The sequence below is a fragment of the Triticum dicoccoides genome, chromosome 7B (assembly GCF_002162155.2).
Source record: "Triticum dicoccoides isolate Atlit2015 ecotype Zavitan chromosome 7B, WEW_v2.0, whole genome shotgun sequence".
In the NCBI taxonomy this organism is placed as follows: Eukaryota; Viridiplantae; Streptophyta; class Magnoliopsida; order Poales; family Poaceae; genus Triticum; species Triticum dicoccoides.
Window position 1 is genome coordinate 222,382,552 of NC_041393.1, and position 13,081 is coordinate 222,395,632.

General features: G+C 44.3%; 1 long non-coding RNA gene and 2 pseudogenes across 1 annotated transcript; 2 read left to right on the forward strand and 1 right to left on the reverse strand.

The window, feature by feature from the left end:
* The first annotated feature begins 281 nt into the window (after window positions 1-281).
* Window positions 282-2,524, forward strand: LOC119336057. Its single transcript, XR_005162184.1, has 4 exons — window positions 282-445; window positions 1,105-1,246; window positions 1,325-1,380; window positions 2,432-2,524. It is a non-coding gene; the product is annotated as an uncharacterized LOC119336057 (long non-coding RNA).
* Window positions 2,525-2,777: 253 nt separating this feature from the next.
* LOC119336056 lies at window positions 2,778-5,148 on the reverse strand (annotated as a pseudogene).
* A 1,185-nt stretch (window positions 5,149-6,333) lies between these two features.
* The window catches only part of LOC119336055, a 19,456-nt pseudogene continuing 12,708 nt past the window's right edge, over window positions 6,334-13,081 (forward strand).

Sequence of the window (13,081 nt, forward strand, 5' to 3'; positions counted from 1 at the left end):
CTTCAGCTGAGTACAGTGGTGTTGGAGATTCAACAGTTATCTAGAGATTTCAATTCTTGTATTTTCTCTCATGAGTTTAGAACCTCGAATGTCGAGGCCCACAAACTTGCAAAACACGCCTTAACTCTAGGGACCAGCCGCCATGTTTGGTTAGGCCACCCTGGAGAGCTTAGTTTCGTCCCTGTAAACGTTGTGACGGGTTAATAAAAAGCTTTGCGAGTTTGCCTAAAACGTCCCTGATCCGCTCGACCACCCCCACGCGGCATGCTCCACCAGCTCCGGCACCCACAACCGTGGCGGCGGGGTGTAGGAATAGCCGGCAGCGGATGTTCTTCCCTGGACCCCTCGGTGGTGGGTGAGCCCGACGGGGAGCCGCGCCACCACTGAACGCCGATTCGGGATGGAAGCATTCACTTACGCGCCAGCCGCCAGGCTGCAGATGAAGGTATCCTATCTCCAAAAAGTTCGCTCGTGCCCACGGATAGCTTGAAAATCCGAGTAAAATTGTAGGAACACCCAACACCCGTTCGCTAGTACTGTAAGCATTATCAAGTGTATTCTTCACCCTATACTATAGCTACGGCTGTCAGACGGGGTCATTTCTTCATTGTCAATTCTACGCATGATACAGTTTGCATAATGCGTTGGCGTCATCATTAGTTAAACTATTACAAGGATGCACTTTTAGAATGAATATGCCTTTTCCTGCTAAGAAAGTAAATGGTTCTGAATTTCGGGTACTGCATATATATTCTCCTCGTAAACCTCAAGTATGCAATTACATAATTCTTGTGCTGTTACTGTGTTACATGATGCCGGTGTCCTCTACAGAACTGGATTAGCAAGCACTTGTAAACTCTACAAGATTTTCCTTCTAATAATTCTTGCCATAGTCCTTCAGAGGACAGCAATCTTGCCAGAAACTGGCTGTACCATCATGAATCCCCTCTGCAGTCTGCATCAACCCCTCATCTGTTCATATCCTGGGTGGTTCACCATCACTGGAATCATCATCTGAATCTCGTGCAGGAATGATAAATACATCATATTCATGAGGTGATCTAAAGCTAACTCTCCTCGCGGCACTGTTTTGACTTCGCACAGACACTCCACCGATGGAGATGCTTTCGTTGATGATTGGCGAGTTGCTCTTGGAAGAGAAGTCAGAGTTCAGTGGGCAGACCTTCGGAGAGTACCTTCGAGCTGGTGTCCCTTCGATCGCCCCCATTTCCCAGCTTGGTTGCGGGTACAGAAGTTCTTCAAGTGTGACCTGTCTCACTTCTGTTCCTAATTCACTGCATTCATGAAGCTCTTGCTTCTGCAGGCAGCTGGGCATCATTCGGTACCAGATCACTTTGAGATGGCGAGAATAGCAGCACTGTAAGCACATTCTTACCTCTAGAGGATGGTGAGATGAGATAGTGAATCAATTTGACCACCCCGTGTTATTGTGTAGTGCGTACCAACATGTATTTATGGACAAGCGTGCATGCTTTAATTGGCTGCCCCTCAGGAATTAAATTGTTGTTATGCATAGACTAGGCTGTAATAAAACTTTGGGCATATCGATATCGCAGGGATACGGTGAGGGGTTCAAGACAAACCGGTTCCTTACTTTGGAACTTTTGATAGATCACAATTTATATTATTTAAATAGCTGCCGAGAGAAGCTTGGGGAGTTGATTATTTGCTGTTGGGTGTATTTGTAGGAGTTCTAGAAAATATATTTGAAACTAGCACTTGTTACTTCAATTATCATTTTTATCATTTCTGGCTGCCAACTGAGGGATTATAGTAGCCTAGACTATGTCTGGACTTTATTGCATGTGCTAGCAGTGCATATAAGAAAGTGATATTTTTCAACGGATATTACGGAATGGAAGTTCTGCTGTTGTCTGATTCTGTTGGAGCTTGGAATCCCAATATATTTGGTGGATATCCATTGCCATCTAGGAAGATTACGAGAAACTCAAAATATGACTCTGTTCGGAAACCAAGCACTCTTGTTGTTTACACCATCCCTTGTTTTTTTTTTTTGACTTAGGCAACTCTTCTTGTTGTTTACACCATATCTTGTATTGTCATGTTCCTTTGACACGAAGTTGTATTGGCACTATAGCAAAAGCTGGCATAACTTTTTCAAAGCTCACCATCAACACACTTTAGAGTTGCCAACTTGCTATTAATGGAGAAACATTCCATGGACCTGTGATATGACACTTCTTTTTTAGGGTAAGATATGACACAATTATGTTGTATCTTGACCGTGGGTTTTTCCTTGTCATGCATATTCCTTGCTTTTTCTGTGTCCATATGAATTCTAACTATGAGTGCATTAAGGCTAAAATCAATGGGCATTATCAGCACACTGCTGCTTTTTTTTACACATATCAGAATAGGTTATTTACTAACTGTTCTTCTATTTTTGCAGCTACACGATAAATCTCTGGCTAGTTTACACCTAGGAAGGATTCTGAAAGATATGGCTGATGATGCCATCTAACTTGAGGCACGTGGTCTCTTTCTGAAAATATATACATGTGGTTGTTTATTATTATTTATTAACTTTACTTCTGAATATAGTCGAAACCTTGTTCCATGCAAACTAAAAATAATTGTCAATTGCTGAAACCTATCTGTAAGCATATTTAAAAAGGACGTGACAATTGACTGAAGAACCAAGTAAGAAAAAAAAAGAGCTCTTTTATTTTTTTATAGCAATTTTTACTGAGGCAGGAAGGGGCACCAACTTCATTAATTGAAACCAATAAAAGGGATGTCAATCAGGTTACCGAGGCAAACTCATAGATGACATGCATTCTTGCTCCATACTATATCGCCTACTGAAGTTGTCATCATCAGCATTGGCATTGTTCTGTTCCATTGGTGTATTATTTTCCACAGTTTGCATCACTTCAAGTTTTGTCTCAACTTGCTGGTCTAGCATCTCAAAGAGTTTGTCTTGGTTCACTCGCAAGATGAATTCAGCAGTTAGACTGGCTCCTGGTGTTGACAGGTGGACACATGGCTTCTTCCTTGTTAATAGCTCCACAAGCATGACACCAAAGCTATACGCATCACTTTTCTCGGTGAGTCGCCGAGTGTGGTAGTACTCCGGATCCAAATATCCAAAAGTTCCTTGAACCGCAGTTGTAACTCCTGTTTGATCAATGGGGATGCCTCGAGAAGCTCCAAAGTCTGATACTTTTGCTGTGAGGCGATCGTCAAGTAGTACGTTGGCAGACTTGATATCTCTATGGACTATTGATACTGAAGCAGCTGAGTGCAGATAAGCAAGGCACTGATAGCGGAGTGCTGACATGAAGATGATCAGAAAGAGTTCCATTTGAAATGAATTCGTAGACCAATAATGGAACTTCTGTCTCGAGACAACATCCAAAAAGCTTCACTACGTTCCTGTGGTTCACTTGAGAAAGGATAGCAACCTCATTGATGAAATCATCTGTCTCTCTCTGAATTACAACTTTTGACTTTTTGATGGCAACAACACGATTGTCAGATAAAATCCCTTTGTAGACAGTGCTGTGGCCTCCACCTCCAAGTTTTCGAGCCTCGTCAAACTTATTTGTTGCCTTCTCAAGCTCTTCTAAGCTGAACATCATCCTTTCAGCGATATCCTTGTCCACAAGCTGCTGTATTAACAACCCTCTGTTCTTTTTGAAGAAAAAATCTCTTGACTTCCTTGCTTTCCAAACTATGAGCTTTTGTCTTACAATCAGAACACTGAGGATAATTAGAAGAGTGCCTACACCGCTGTTGATTCCTACCGCAATGGCAAATCCTGGAGAATGCATAATCAATCAGCTTGGGTCTAGATTTTGAGTAAATAAACAGTCATGAATATTGACAATACAAATAATATTCACTTAGCTTACGACGTTATCAACAAAGATCAGTATTTTCCAATCTTGCTCATTACCTGAATTTTTTGTTTTGGCTGATTTGGTTGAAGAACATCCATTTTTGTTTTTGAGGATTACCAGTGGTGCCATGCGGACAGGTACAGGTATATGACCCTATCAGATTGATGCACTGGCCAAAGCAGGAGTACTCGCCTTGACTTGTACACTCGTCGATATCTGCAGTAGTAATGAAGCAAGTAGTTTGTGGCTTTGAGCACTCCTGAAGTAATCGTACTAATTATACAGGGAGTCTAGTAGCATACCTTGGCATCCGTGTTGCACGTAAGGGTTGCCTTCGTAGCCATGCCAACACTGGCATGTGTAACCTCCTCTTGAGTCGTCGGGTTTATGGTACACAAGGCACTCGCTGTTGTCACTGAGTCATCCAAAATCACTTGAATTGTTAGCCTCAGCACATGACAAGTTACTGAACACCCAACTGACAGCCGTTCTAACCGGTACTCCTGGTATGGAGTGTAGTACGCCTTTGGAGGCACCAAGGCTGGTGTCAGATGATACCGCCTTCTGCAGTACCATGGCATTCTTCTTCTTGCTCCACCATTTGCTCTCCACCAAAGCAAGACTTGAGTTGACCTGCAAGTTCTCTTTCTCCACGCTGTACTAGTGTACTTGATGGAAAACATATTTGAGTCAGGTTGCACGTTCATTGCACTGCAACAACCAACACCAGCACATGTGCCATCAGTTGCTATCACAGGATGACCCGGCATGCATCCTGGGTGACAAGTGGTACCTGCAGGTTCTGTGCCGGGAGAATGCCATTGAAGAATCACAATGATTCCACACCCCGTAACAACGATTTTATTCCTGCCTGCTAACACCCTATATAGGCTGTCATCGAGGGGGACTGACCAATTCATATGGATGTAACCGTCGGGCCACTCATCCCCCGCCAAGGTGAGGATCCCACTGTCAATGTACAGGGTGCTGTCTTGCACTGATATTTCAAGCACTTCGACGCCAGAACTGTTCATGAAGAGCTTTGGGGGATGATATGTCTTGTTACAGGCAAGCTTGAAGCCCTCACGGTGGCACCCGGCACTGATGCCGAATGGGTAAGGTATGCTTATAGCCGCATATGCTGGTGCAGTTGGGCGATGCGACGTTGGCCGAGACTAGCACTAACACGATGGCTAGAAGCTGCAGAAGATGCAGCAGAGCTGCTATACCCGCCATACTCATTTGTGTGATGTGGTTGTACACAGCTTAGCCACACAGAAGTGCTAACTAGCCCTTTGTTTGGTGTATATATAGCCATCGTAGTGTGAAACCACAAGATGTTCTGTGTTATGTGCCATTTATACGCAGAACAGAGACATGGCTTATCATATGGCGCTAACTAATAAAAGGATTAATAGCTGCTTACTTTTCCTCGCTTACTGACTGTTCTAAGCCATCATCAAGTTTACCTTCACAAGATTCTTGGTGCTTGCAGGGTAATGAATCATTTAGGTAAAAGCCTTGCGTGTGGACTCTGTGACTAAAAATTTGTCAAATCCAATTGTCCAAATGCCTAGCCATGAGGAATCCCTACCATCCTGCAGTTCTCTGTACAAGGAACTGCAAGCCTGTCAAGTCTGTTGTCCAAATGCCTGATAATAAGGAGTCCCTATCGTCTTCATTTGTCTCTGCACAGAAAAAGCAACCACAATTATTGGATTTATACATAGCTTATACGCATGGCTAGTTACTTGATGCCGACTTCATGAAGCAGTCAAGTCAGGCGGGCCGATAAAAGATGGAGAACAGCCGTCTAGTTTTTAATATTTTGGTTGATGTAACAAGACTCCAAAGCTGACTGAGTATGCATTGAAACCACAATGGCATTCGACATGCTTTACAAGTTGCAGTATAAATGAATAGTGTTAGGACTAGAGGGAAGTTGAGCTTCTTGTTTTTCTGCAATGCTGCGACTAATGGCAGGTTTTATTGATATAGTTTTGAAGTTGCTTGCAAAGACTAATGCCCCAAAATAAGATTAAAAGACCAAACCAAAAAGAGGAAGCATTTAATGGACTTGCCGAATAATCTCTTGGCAGCAAGTTGCTTCGTAGTATTTCCAGCAGGGAAAGACACTATCACACTATCAGTGGCGAGTGACTTGTTAAACCATGGACAGTTGCACTTAAGGGCTTTCAACACTATAATTACTGTTTTTGTCACATGAGCATAATCAAAGAAGCTGGCCTGCTCCTGTGCGAAGGATGATCATTCAAATAATGGAACCTAATACATTCACTCTCAGTGGTAATCGTGCTTATCAGAGAGAAGGAAGGTCACAATATGTGCTTGATGCTAGGTGGGATGAACAAAATGGTACTCCGACATAAAATTCGCTGCATACACAATGATGGTACCAGTACCAGGGCTTTCCAATCATCGTAGGGCTGGCAGCTCTCTTCAATATGTGATCTGAAGGGTTCTGTCCAAGTTAGAGCATGGAATATGTTGCTCTGACTTCCCAGGTGCTCTTGATAAAGTTTGCTGCCTTTGAAAGAATCCTGAACCAATCTGAAAGGTAAATCTATTAACTCATGTTTATTCTCATTTTAAGCAGATAACTAGCATGTCATGATCCATAAACATTTCTTTTGAATTGTTCAGATATATCAGCCAAAGCTTTCAAGATTTTTTTGTAAGCATGTCACCGGGAGGTACCTTTCCAGCTTTCCTTGTCAAACTCTTGCTAACTCTCTTTCGTCAATCTGTACAAGTTTTATATGGTAGTACTTGTAAAATAAGTAGTACAATAAAAAATTGCACTAGTCACACTTGGTTCTGATGGTGTATTGGTGTATAATGGACTGGTTCTCTATTCTGATGTGGCAAGCCATCAAGGTATGGCCAAATGCCTTTTCCTCCAAGCAAAGTAACCAAATCACACGTCTATACCATCGGGAAGATCCCTTAGTGCAGTATTTTATTTTCTAGAAAACTGCGAGCAATGCTTATCTAGGTGTGTGTGTGAACAAGTCTCATTGTAAAAAATATGTTTTGTCATGCCTGGGAGGTCAAGTAATCTGCAAACTTAGACTAGTTCTAGGCATGTGATGGAGTTCAGCATGTAAAATACTAATGAATCTGTTGTCGTGGTCATCACTTTTCCAGTTCCCCACAAATGTTGTCCAGAACACATAAATTCTTGCTGCAGGGTAACTTTGATGAACAGCAGCAAATTCCTAGTTCTCCAATACAGATACATTCAGAAACTCATGCTTCATTTGTGTGATTGACGAAATGAGAATGCCTTCTCTAGTTGGCGCCGTGGTGGTGCTGCTGCTCAGGTGCAGCATAACAGTGGCGGCAGCAGCAAGTTCCGTGAACATCGCGCTGCCCGGCTGCAAGAGCAAATGCGGCGATGTGGACATCCCGTACCCCTTCGGCACCACCCCCGGCTGCTACCGGCCAGGCTTCATGGTCACCTGCAATGAGACGCACGGCCCGCCGAAGCTGTTCCTGGACAACGGTGCCAGTCCAGGTCATGGCCCTGAGGTTGTCGAGATATCTCTGGCGAACAGCACGGTGCGCATTGGGAGCTGGGTTTCACACTTCATCACATTAGTAGAAAAAGGGTCAAATGTGAGACACATTAGTCCCGATTTGTAACAGAACCGGCACTAATGTGTCCATTAGTGCCGGTTCCAACGGCTAGGCGGGAGGAGCTCTTTAGTACCGGTTCGTGGCGAACCTTTAGCACCGGTTCGTGCCACGAACCGGTACTAAAGAAAGTGGTGGCAGGATGTTGTCAGAGTGGGGCCCTTCCAGCACCTTTAATACCGGTTCGTGGCACGAACCGGTACTAAAGGTCGTCCTATATAAACCCTTCGTCCACCCGCACTCTGTTCTTCCCCCTTTCCCCTCTCCCTCTCCTCTGTTCTTCCCTCCTTCCTCTCGAGTTCATCACAAAATTTGCCCCAAATTTGTCAAGATTTGCAGGCCCCCATCCATTCAAATGATCACCAAGGTTAGCAACTTTGTCCTTTCATCTCTCATTGCTAGATTAGCTCTTGCATTGGTTTATATAGTGATTAATTGTGGGTTTTAGTAATTTGGGAGGAATTATATGTGGTAGTATTTGATTTATATGCAATTTGAGGTCAAAATAACACTTAGTTTGCATATGTAGGTGTGGTTTACTTAGTGCCTTCTAAATCTCCGTCGTAACCACCGTCGATCGCCCGCACCGTCCCGTCGCCGGCACCACCTTGTGGTGAGCCTCTTGTTCATGAAATTTTATATAAAAAATTGATGTTTGTGTGATTTGGATATATAGTTACTCGTATAATAATTATCTTACCCGTACGTTGTTTGTTATACATAGTGCCATGGTTTTGATATCCGTCCCCGTCGGCCCTCGTCCTTGTTATGATTCGGATGTGGTATATTCTCTTTTAAAACTATTTGTTGCATTTCGTGTTTATGACAAATTATGCCCATCAAGTTGACATAGATATTTTTATCTAGGAGGTATGTGAACCGGAAATTCTAACCGACCCTATTGTCGAGAGGTTAAATTTAGTTGAAAGAGAAAACGAGTACTTGAAAGAAAAATTGAAAAGAATTGAGGGGGAGAAGATGGAATTGGAGTTGCATGTTGCCGATGTCGTCGATGATCACAAGATCAAGATGGAGAAAATGCGCTTGAAGATTAGAAAGATTAGAAAATATGCCATCGATAGTGAGGCTTGGTATCATTATGCTGTTGGATCAATTGTTATCTTAGTTGCGATCTTGATCGCATTTGTTGTTGCATTTAAATGCTTTAGCTAGAGAGTTATTTGTTTGTTGCATTTAAGTGTTGTATGAACTTTATGTATGAACTTGTATTAATTTGGTCTATTCGGTGTTGTGTAATGAAGATGAGCCGGCAATGGATGTACGATGACCGATGCTCTCCCCAGTTCGTTGAGGGCGTGCATACTTTTCTGCCTGCGGCTGAGGCAAACAAGCGGGCGGATGGTTTTATGTCTTGTCCATGTGCTGGTTGTAAGAATGGTCGCAATTACTCTACGTCAAGAACAATTCACGTCCACCTGTTTGAGTCCGGTTTCATGCCCCACTATAATGTTTGGACCAAGCACGGAGAAAGAGGGGTTATGATGGAAGACAATGAAGAAGAAGAGGACGACGACAGCTATCCTGGCCATGGGTTCCCTGAATACGATGATACAACAATGGGGGAAGAAGCTGAGCCGGTAATGCGGGAAGAAGCTGAGCCGGCAATGCGGGAAGAAGCTGAAGAAGAGGCATCAGATGAGCCCGTTGATGATCTAGGTCGGGCCATTGCCGATGCAAAGAGAAATTGCGCAAGTGATTTGGAGAAAAAGAAGTTGCAGCGCATGTTAGAGGATCACAAAAAATTGTTGTACCCGAATTGCGTAGGTGACAAGAAAAAGCTGGGCACCACACTGGAATTGCTGCAATGGAAGGCAGAGAATGGTGTATCTGACAAGGATTTGGAAAGTTGCTGGTAATGATAAAGGATATGCTTCCAAAGGACAACGAATTGCCCGAGAGTACGTACGAAGCAAAGAAGGCTGTCTGCCCTCTAGGGTTAGAGGTGCAGAAGATACATGTATGCCCTAATGATTGCATCCTCTACCGCGGTGAGTACGAGGATTTGAACGCTTGCCCGGTATGTGGTGCATTGCGCTATAAGATCAGCCGCGATGACCCTGGTGATATCAAGGGCGAGCGCCCCAGGAAGAAGATTCCTGCCAAGGTGATGAGGTATTCTCCTATAATACCACGGTTGAAACGTTTGTTCCAAAACAAAGAGCATGCCAAGGCGATGCGATGGCACAGAGAAGACCGTAAGAAAGACGGAAATTTGAGAGTACCCGCTGACGGGTCGCAGTGGAGAAAAATCGAAAGAAAGTACGGGAAGGAGTTTGCAGATGACGCAAGGAGCGTATGGTTTGGTCTAAGCGTAGATGGCATTAATCCTTTTGGGGAGCAGAGCAGCAACCATAGCACCTGGCATGTGACTCTATGTTTGTATAACCTTCCTCCTTGGTTGTGCATGAAGCGGAAGTTCATTATGATGTCAGTGCTCATCCAAGGCCCTAAGCAACCCGGCAACGACATTGATGTGTACCTAAGGCCATTAGTTGAAGAACTCTTACAACTGTGGAATGGAACAGGTGTACGTGCGTGGGATGAGCACATGGGGGAAGAATTTGACCTAAAGGCGTTGCTGTTCGTGACCATCAATGATTGGTCTGCTCTCAGTAACCTTTCAGGACAGACAAACAAGGGATACCGCGGATGCACGCACTGTTTGGATGATACCGACAGTATATATTTGAATAGTTGTAAGAAGAACGTGTACCTGGGACATCGTCGATTTCTTCCGAGCAGGCATCCCGTAAGAAAGAAAGGCAAGCATTTCAAAGGTGAGGCGGATCACCGGACGAAGCCTCGCCACCGTACTGGTGCTGATGTACATGATATGGTCAATGATTTGAAGGTGATATTTGGAAAGGGTCCTGGCGGACAACCTGTTCCGAAGGACGCTGACGGACGCGCACCCATGTGGAAGAAGAAATCTATATTTTGGGACCTGCCATATTGAAAAGACCTAGAGGTCCGCTCCACAATCGACGTGATGCACGTGACGAAGAATCTTTGCGTGACCCTGCTTGGCTTCTTGGGCGTGTATGGGAAGACAAAAGATACACCTGAGGCACGGGAGGACCAGCAACGTATGCACGGAGAAGACGGCATACATCAGGGTCATGCAAGCTACGCTCTTACCAAAGAAGAGAAGGAAATCTTCTTTGAATGTCTGCTCAGTATTAAGGTACCGTCTGGCTTCTTGTCGAATATAAAGGGAATAATAAGCATGGCAGAGAAAAAGTTCCAGAACCTAAAGTCTCATGACTGCCACGTGATTATGACGCAACTCCTTCCGGTTGCATTGAGGGGGCTTCTACCGGAAAACGTTTGATTAGCCATTGTGAAGCTATGTGCATTTCTCAATGCAATCTCTCAGAAGGTAATCGATCCAGAAATCATACCAAGGTTACAGAATGATTTGGTGCAATGTCTTGTCAGTTTCGAGTTGGTGTTCCCACCATCCTTCTTTAACATCATGACGCACGTCCTAGTTCACCTATGCGAAGAGATTAACGTTTTGGGTCCTGTATTTCTACACAATATGTTCCCCTTTGAGAGGTTCATGGGAGTCTTAAAGAAATATGTTCATAATCGTGCTAGGCCAGAAGGAAGCATCTCCAAGGGCCATCAAAATGAGGAGGTCATTGAGTTTTGTATTGACTTTATTCCTGACCTTAAGCCGATTGGTGTTCCTGAATCGCGGCATAAGAGCAGACTGGATGGAAAAGGCACGCTAGGAGGGGAACAAATAATATGTATGGACGGACATTCTCTCACTGAAGCACACTACACAGTACTACAGAATTCCGCCTTGGTGGCTTTGTATATGGATGAACACAAGAATTTGCTACGCTCCAAACACCCGGAGCGGTCTGACGATTGGATTACACGTGAACAAACCAGGAGTTTTGCCAGCTGGTTGCAGACACGTACCATGCATGACACCTCTATTGAAGATGACCTGTACTTGCTGTCCCAGTTACCATCTTCGAATATAATGACTTTCAAAGGGTACGAGATAAATGGTAATACATTTTACACGATCGCCCAAGATAAGAAGAGCATCAACCAAAACAGTGGTGTCCGCTTTGATGCAGAAACCAAGACGGGAAAGGAAACATATTATGGTTATATACAGGACATATGGGAACTTGACTATCGACGTGGTTTAAAGGTCCCTTTGTTTCGGTGCAAATGGGTCAATATGACAAGAGGCGGGGTAACGGAAGACCCGCAGTACGGAATGACAATAGTGGATCTCAACAATCTTGCGTATGCAGACGAACCATTCGTCCTAGCCAATGATGTGGCACAGGTTTTCTATGTGAAGGACATGTCTACCAAGCCAAGAAAAAGAAAAGATAAGGAAGCGAATGCATCGTACGATGAGCCAAAGCGGCACATAGTTCTTTCTGGGAAGAGAAACATCGTGGGAGTGGATGACAAGACAGACAAGTCAGAAGATTATGAAAAGTTTGATGAAATTGCTCCATTCACAGTGAATATTGACCCGAGCATCCTGTTAAATGATGAAGATTTTCCATGGTTACAGCGCAAAGGGACACACGTGAAGAAAAAGTTTCACACCCAAAGATCTGGGATGTGATCGGCTTCACTATCATCACTTTCTTCTGTGTTTCACACCCAGAGGGGAATCTCTGTAATAGTTAGGATAGTTATGTGTTTTGGCATTTGAAACGCCAAGAAATTTTATGTGCAAACAAATTCTTTCATGCCTTTACTGATTTTTAAAGTTAAGTTATTCACAAACTAGTGATTCACACTAATTTCAAATAATTCAAAATTTAAACTATTCAAATTTGAAAACTACGGGCACTAACAGAAAGTTTGTAATTTTTTGTACCTAAAACAAAAATGTTCACAAAGAAACTCTAAATACACAAAAAAACACAAAAATAAATAAAGCAAAAAAATAAAAATAAAAGCCCGCCTACTAGGCCAGAGCGGCCTGCATACGACTAGAAACCCAACCTGTCGTTGGGCCAGGATGCAGGCCCGCAAAGGCCAAGTGGGCCCACAGGGCTGCAAAGAACACATAGGCCCAGTAAGCCTGCTTTGGAGAGGAGCTCGAGAGAGCGACCGCACGGGGGTTTATAAACCAGTGCGGTCGCCCCTCGGCTAGCGAGGTGGGACTAAACTTGCCGCACCGCACCTGCGCCAGTGCACCCCCTTTAGTACCGGGTCGTGGCACAAACCGGTACTAAAGGGGGGGCCTTTAGTACCGGTTTGTGCCACCACCCGGTACTAAAGGGGGTCGCTTCCCGCCGCTTGGGCTGGCCAAAACAGACCTTTAGTACCGGTTGGTGGCTCCAACCGGTACTAAAGGTGCCTTCTATATATACAACACTTCGAAAAATTTCATTCTCCCTCTGTTTCTTCCTCTGTTTCCCCATCGATCGATCGACGCCGTCACCGACCCCGTCGCCGTCGCCGCCCCCGTCCCCGTCGCCACCCCCGTCGCCGTCGCCGCCCCCGTCCCCGTCGCCGCCCCCGTCCCC